The sequence below is a fragment of the Brassica oleracea genome, chromosome C1 (assembly GCF_000695525.1).
Source record: "Brassica oleracea var. oleracea cultivar TO1000 chromosome C1, BOL, whole genome shotgun sequence".
Taxonomy (NCBI): Eukaryota; Viridiplantae; Streptophyta; class Magnoliopsida; order Brassicales; family Brassicaceae; genus Brassica; species Brassica oleracea.
This window is the reverse complement of record NC_027748.1, coordinates 29071940-29079331: the sequence shown is the minus strand read 5'-3', so window position 1 is coordinate 29079331 and position 7392 is coordinate 29071940. Positions and strand designations below refer to the sequence as shown.

Genomic DNA, 7392 nt, shown 5'->3' with positions numbered 1-7392 from the left:
CTATAAAAAGAAGATGTAGGGTTTTTGCCTAAAATACATAAGAAAAAGTTTTGCTTTATTTTTTTTATTGTAGCTTTAAAAATAAAGGTAAAACATGATTGGTAAAACTAAATAAAAACTTGATGTAGACTTTAATTTTTAAAAGTAAAGCTACAACATGATTGATAAAATTTAGTGATTTAAAAATAAATAAAGTTAAAGTAGAGAGATAAAACCCAATCAATCACCCCATCAATTTTTTTGTTTAAGATAATGGGTAGGTGACTATTCTCAGTTATTTGTTTTCGGATAGATTTATATAGAGATTTCGACAAAATTTAAGATGATTTGGATTGTTCAGATTCTTTTTATAAACAGATATTATGAGACTTATCTAGCTTCCAGTAAAGCATTTATGAAGCCATGAATCATAAGTTAGATAACTACTGAAAACCATACTTTGTAGATCTAAGCGTGGACCTACTGTATATTAATAGAAAAACATTTAAAAAGTTTTAACATATAATTCGTACTACAGATGGACGTTCGGATTCGGTTCGGGTATATTCGGGTTTCGAATTTTCGGGTTCAAAAATTTCAGTTCCATTCGGATATTTTTAATTTTCAATTTGGGTTCGGTTCGGATCTTTGCGAGTTCAGTTCGGGTAACCCATTTAAATTATTTTAAAATTTTTAAAATTCATTATATACTTTAAATTTCTCAAATCTATAAACAAAAAAATATATTACATATAAATTTGAATAGCATATGTCAAAATACCTGAAATTAAAATATAAATTGGTTTGGTTTGAATATTTGGATTGAGAATCAATAGATATTTTAAGTATTGTTGGTGTTTTGAGTATACTTCAACTATTTTAGACATGTACTTTTCACTATTTGTATATATTTATAAATATTTTGGACAACTTAAAAATATCTTATATATTTTGATGTTCTTAGTAGATTTAAATCAAAAATATTTAATATATATAGGTATATAAATCAATTTCGGATATAATCGGGTACCCGAAATACTTCAGTTCGGATCGGGTTCGGTTTCGGATCTCTAAATACCAAAATTTTGAACCCATTCGGATATTTAATCAATTTCGGTTCGGGTTCGATACTACTTTTTTGGATCGGGTTCGGTTCGGTTTTTCGGATCCGGGTTTTTTTCCCAGCCCTAGTTCGTACTAACTAAAAAGGTGTTATGGTGAGTTGTCACATAATTGGAATGCTAATTTTCCTTACGTAGCGGCTTGTGAATCAATTGAGAATTTTGTTAGTCTAAAATTAAATTGTCAGTGAATGTTATATTATATAATATGTCCATTATGGACCATTCATTTATCAAATTGAAATTATTATATGTCATTTTCTTAAATAAAACCTACGGAATTATCTAATGTGATTAAGATATATATGGCAATTAATGATTTTAAATGATAAAGATTTGCTAACAATCTGTACACTTTCTATCATTTTTGTTTAATTATTTATTATTCAAATAAATTACACAATTACATTAATCATATACTAAAAGTCTATATTTTTTTGTACATATTGTATTTTGAATTTTTCAAAACGGGTATAAATTACTAAAACTGTTTAAAGTCTCACATTAACTTTTGTGATCAAGGTTTAAAAATTTTTCAATAATAAGATACAATGATTATAAAATCATATGAATAAATAATTTTATTTTAATAGGTGTTTATGTTAATATATATATTTCATATATTTATATATATTTCATATCGTTTAAATTAAACTATACATCATATGAATAATATATATATATATATATATATATTTCATATCGTTTAAATTAAACTATACATCATATGAACATACATATTTATATTTTGATATCCGCTTTGAACATATATTGAAAAGTTAATATTTTAATTTTGAAAACTTAATTGCTTTTTTAAATGATTATAAATTATTAAAACCACTAAACATTCCACATTAAAAAAAAATCATTGGTATAAATTTTTGTTACAAAAATATGAAAATAATCATAAAATCATATGAGTAGAAACCTCATTTAATAAATATCCATATTAAAAGTATATTATATATCTTTGTTAATATTATTTAAGTTTAATTATATATCATATATGATAGATAAAATTGATTGTTTTGATTTACCCTACAATGATTGCGAATAAACAAGAACGGTCGTTTGATTTATATTTACACGCCAATTTATTACGTAATAGTAACTGATTTCTTAGTTATTTATTATATAATTATTATTTTATTATTTCATCATATGCAGAAAAACATAAAATAAGTAATAAATATAAAATATAAAATATTTATTTTGCACAAGGTGCGGATCTTAATCTAAGTATGTATCTTTTTAATAATTTTAAATCTTAAACATTTTCTAAATCTCAGGCCAAAACAAAATAACGAAATGGGAATAAACTCAAAAATCAATATTTATATCGAGCAATAACCAAAATGAAAAAACGACACAAAAATGAGAAAAATATTGAAGATAGATATGATGACACGTGAATGCAAACTTCTCATAACCATAATTAACTTTTAAATTTCTAAATCATGATATAAAACCGAGCTGACATAGTTTAATTGTAACCAAATAGTATGTCTGAGATTTTTCGGCCTAAACGTTTGGTTCTTATGCAATAAGTGGGTTTTTGACCTAAAATATTTTTAAAAATGGGATCACCTCATTAGTAAACAAATTATGTAATTAACAAATTTTTTAAAAAAAAATTGTTTAAGGGCCAAAATTATTAATTTGATCAAGAATATAAATTTTATTTTTCCAAAAGATATTTTTTAAATAATTTTCATATAAATTCAATCTGCGCAAGGCGGCACATGTTTTATCCTAGTTATTAATTATTATTATTATAAAAGATCTGTTCTTGCAGAGTTAGAGACTAGAAACTTAATATCTAAAACAATGAGAACCCTGGGGTTCCATACACTATCAAAATCAACGACTCTGAATACTTAGTTTATTTATTTAACTTCACGATAGTTTAACAATTGTTGATACAACAACAACTAAGGAATAAGGCAAAAAGCACAATCACGTGAACACGCTGTGCTGTCTTCTGTTGTGAATATTTTGCCTTGACAAGGCTTCCTACAATAATCGCAAATTGGCCGAGAAATATTCCTTTTGGCAAGAATTTTAACCTCCTTGCCGTATAATTGGAAACATTGACCAGGTTTCATATATAGATCTTCGCTGAATAAGCAGGCAGTGTGAAGGATGGTGCAGCAATCATTACACCGATAGAAGAATGTGTCGACTCTATTTTCGCACTCTTCGCACCAATATTTCTCACACATCTCTTCTCCCCATGAAAGTGTGAGAAAATGTTTGTCGCTCTTATACCTTGCTTTATATGATAAGGTGGCACATTCCATACACAATAAAATCGCATTTGATGCAATTTAACATCTGCATGCCTATGTCTAAAGATAGGAACATTGGATGCTCATGACCTATTGACCTTGGTAATCAAAAGGCTCTGAAATGGAAGCACACCTCACATCTAGCTTGAAGTCACATTCCTCCTTTGGACACTGATAAACAAAGCCACCACAACTGCGCCAGCAAGCATCACACCGAAAGTCACCAGAAACATTGTTGATGGTCTTTAATATAAGTAAATGCGGATGTAATGCATGTTGTTGTGACACCCGTCACCTCCAATCCGGAGAACAGCGGACCACCAACAATATCTCGTATAATAAAAGTCCATATACCTAATTACACTCACCCAAAGCCCAAATAAAAATCCGAATAAAAAGTTCAGTAGCACCAATCCATCCAAATATCATATAATCATCTGTCTCACCTGAAATGGGGAAGAAAGAAGGGTGAGTAACATGGGAGTCACTCAGTGAGGTATGAGATACTAAACCCGAAGTCCATGGACCCGGACAGAATACTCCGAATAAATATAATTTAATCCTAACACGTTGCAAACACGGTACCTAAAGTACCCAGAGATCAAACAAACTGCCCACTAACATGCCAAAAACACCACCGAATATGTGCTCGGTAACACACGCCCGTAGACGATTTATCGACCTCCCCGCCTTGGCACAACAGGTCGACTACGCTGTGCCGCGGCAAACACCACACCCAATGTACTGTTTCCAGCCGATACACCCATGGTCGGCTTTCATCCAAATCACACCAATATAATATATATATATCTTATCAATTATAAATTATAAATGAACAAATATTGTTGAACCATCTATAACCCAGTTTCAGTTTAAGCAAAGAACCTACAAACTAAACAAGCAATGACAGACTCAATGACGGAAACACATTAGAAATAAATTATACTTATTCGTGGTACTAAGCCGTGTAAGAGAAGCTCGAGAAAAGACCCTCACCTTAGCAATGTGCCAAAGCGGATCATGAAATACTCTGGAACAAAACATACTTGAGAAATCTTAGACATAAAAGAGACGAAAGATCATAATTGCTTCCTGCGCAAGAAACAAATTATACGCTTTAAGATGGCAAGGCTGGAAAGAGACAAAAGATCACTTAACCATCCAATAAAGATGAATTGGAGATTACCACCAAAACGATAAAGCGGTTGATAACAAGATTAGTAGGAAGCTTGTGGCACAAGAAACAAGGAGGCAGCCACTTAACCTCCACGACACTGCCTGGCAACGGTGGATCTCGGACTCCTGTGACATGGGAGGCGTCTCCGACGAGTCACAGTTGATGGCCGTGTTGATCGGAGGCGGTGGTGGTGGGGATCGGCGGTGACGTCTCCCGTGGTGAAGAGGTGCAACAGATTTGGACAAAGGTGATTGACGGGGGTTACGGCATTGCTCGTCTCCATGAACGGTCGAATAAGCCACAAAGAAGAAGAAGCACACGCAATACAGAAAATAATAAGATCTAGAGATCGTCAAGGCTTTGCGGCTAGGTTAGATAAAAGAAGATGCACACGTTTTATATATATACGTATGCACGGTTTGGTTAAACCAAAAGGAATAAAACTGGTTTGGTCCAAATTACTTAAAGAGAAAAAAAAATCAAGCCAATTTCGGGTAAGAAATCCGGGTCGTTACAATTCTTCCCCACTTAACCGGAATTCGTCCCGAATTCCACAAAGAACCGGGAAAGAACTTCAACGGCTATGAAAGAAAGAAGAACACAAGAAAAAACAAACAACGGAAACAAATTGAAACTTGGTATTCTCTTGCAAAAATAAAAGAGTTAGTAACGCTAACAACTAACCAAATGATACTAGACAAAATGATGTCACTTTTTTTTTTTTCCAAAAACTCTCAATCCCAAAACATTGAAAATTGCTGAAATCCGAGTCCCATAAATCGTCGTCCCAGGTCAGAGCCGGGACGGAACCCCGCTCTGATACCAAATTGTGACACCCGTCACCTCCAATCCGGAGAACAGCGAACCACCAACAATATCTCGTATAATAAAAGTCCATATACCCAATTACACTCACCCAAAGCCCAAATAAAAATCCGAATAAAAAGTTCAGCAGCACCAATCCGTCCAAATATCATATACTCATCTGTCTAACCTGAAATGGGGAAGAAAGAGGGGTGAGTAACATGGGAGTCACTCAGTGAGGTATGGGATACTAAACCCGAAGTCCATGGACCTGGACAGAATACTCCGAATAAATATAATTTAATCCTAACACGTTGCAAACACGGTACCTAAAATACCCAGAGATCAAACAAACTGCGCACTAACAGGCCAAAAACACCACCAAATATGTGCTCGGTAACACAAGCCCGTAGACGATTTATCGACCTCCCCGCCTTGGCACAACAGGTCGACTACGCTGTGCCGCGGCAAACACCACACCCAATGTACTGTCTCCAGCCGATACACCCATGGTCGGCTTTCATCCAAATCACACCGATATAATATATATATATATATATATATATATCTTATCAATTATAAATGAACAAGTATTGTTGAACCATCTATAACCCTAGTTTCAGTTTAAGCAAAGAACCTACAAACTAAACAAGCAATGACAGACTCAATTTCACGCAGACGGAAACACATTAGAAATAAATTATACTTATTCGTGGTAGTAAGCCGTGTAAGAGAAGCTCGAGAAAAGACTCTCACCTTAGCAATGTGCCAAAGCGGATCATGAAATACTCTGGAACAAAACATACTTGAGAAATCTTAGACATAAAAGAGACGAAAGATCATAATTGCTTCCTGCGCAAGAAACAAATTATACGCTTTAAGATGGCAAGGCTGGAAAGAGACAAAAGATCACTTAACCATCCAATAAAGATGAATTGGAGATTACCACCAAAACGATAAAGCGGTTGATAACAAGATTAGTAGGAAGCTTGTGGCACAAGAAACAAGGAGGCAGCCACTTAACCTCCACGACACTGCCTGGCAACGGTGGATCTCGGACTCCTGTGACATGGGAGGCGTCTCCGACGAGTCACAGTTGATGGCCGTGTTGATCGGAGGCGGTGGTGGTGGGGATCGGCGGTGACGTCTCCCGTGGTGAAGAGGTGCAACAGATTTGGACAAAGGTGATTGACGGTGGATACGGCATGGCTCGTCTCCATGAACGGTCGAAGAAGCCACAAAGAAGAAGAAGCACACGCAATACAGAAAATAATAAGATCTAGAGATCGTCAAGGCTTTGCGGCTAGGTTAGATAAAAGAAGATGCACACGCTTTATATATACACGTATGCACGGTATTGATTATGTAATTATTATAACTTATGATTTTCGGTAAGAGAAAAGGACAAAAATAGCATTAAATCAATTTTATGTTCCAAACTAGCACTCAAAGTCAAAAGTCACAAAAATAGCACTTAATATTTTATCAAAAATCACAAACTTAGGGTTTAGAGTTAAAGGGTGGGGTTTATGATTTAGGGTTTAGGGTTTAGGGTTTAGAGTTTAGGGTTTAGGGTTTAGATTTTAGGTTTTAGGATTTAGGGTTTAGGGTTTAATGTTTAGGGTTTAGGGTTTAGAGTTTAGGTTTAGGGTTTAGAGTTGAGAAATGAAGTTTTGGGGATAAGATTTCAAATTTTGAAAAATAAAAAAATTAAAATTTTCAAAGGATAAACTTAGAAAGGTGCTATTTTGGTCATTTTAGTTTTTGAGTGCTATTTTTGTGATATAAATTTAGAAATGTGCTATTTTGGAGATTTGCCCTTTCGATAACTTCCAAAAAATGTGATTCACTATTTTTTTTGGCATGAGTTTTAATAAAAATTAAAAAATATCATAAATATTTTTTTAATGAAATTGTATTTATTTAGAAACTTATGCATATTTATTAATTTTTTAGTTCTCTAAATTTAGTTTGGGTCCGAAAATTAAAATTCCTTGAGTTAGTGCTCTTATTTTTATAGGTC

General features: G+C 33.3%; 1 long non-coding RNA gene across 1 annotated transcript; it reads right to left on the bottom strand.

The window, feature by feature from the left end:
* Positions 1 to 3070: 3070 nt before the first annotated feature.
* On the bottom strand, positions 3071 to 4661 carry LOC106299055. The gene is made up of 3 exons (XR_001261660.1): positions 4575 to 4661; positions 4385 to 4480; positions 3071 to 3834 (listed from the first exon to the last, which is right to left on the bottom strand). It is a non-coding gene; the product is annotated as an uncharacterized LOC106299055 (long non-coding RNA).
* Between the last annotated feature and the right edge of the window lie 2731 nt (positions 4662 to 7392).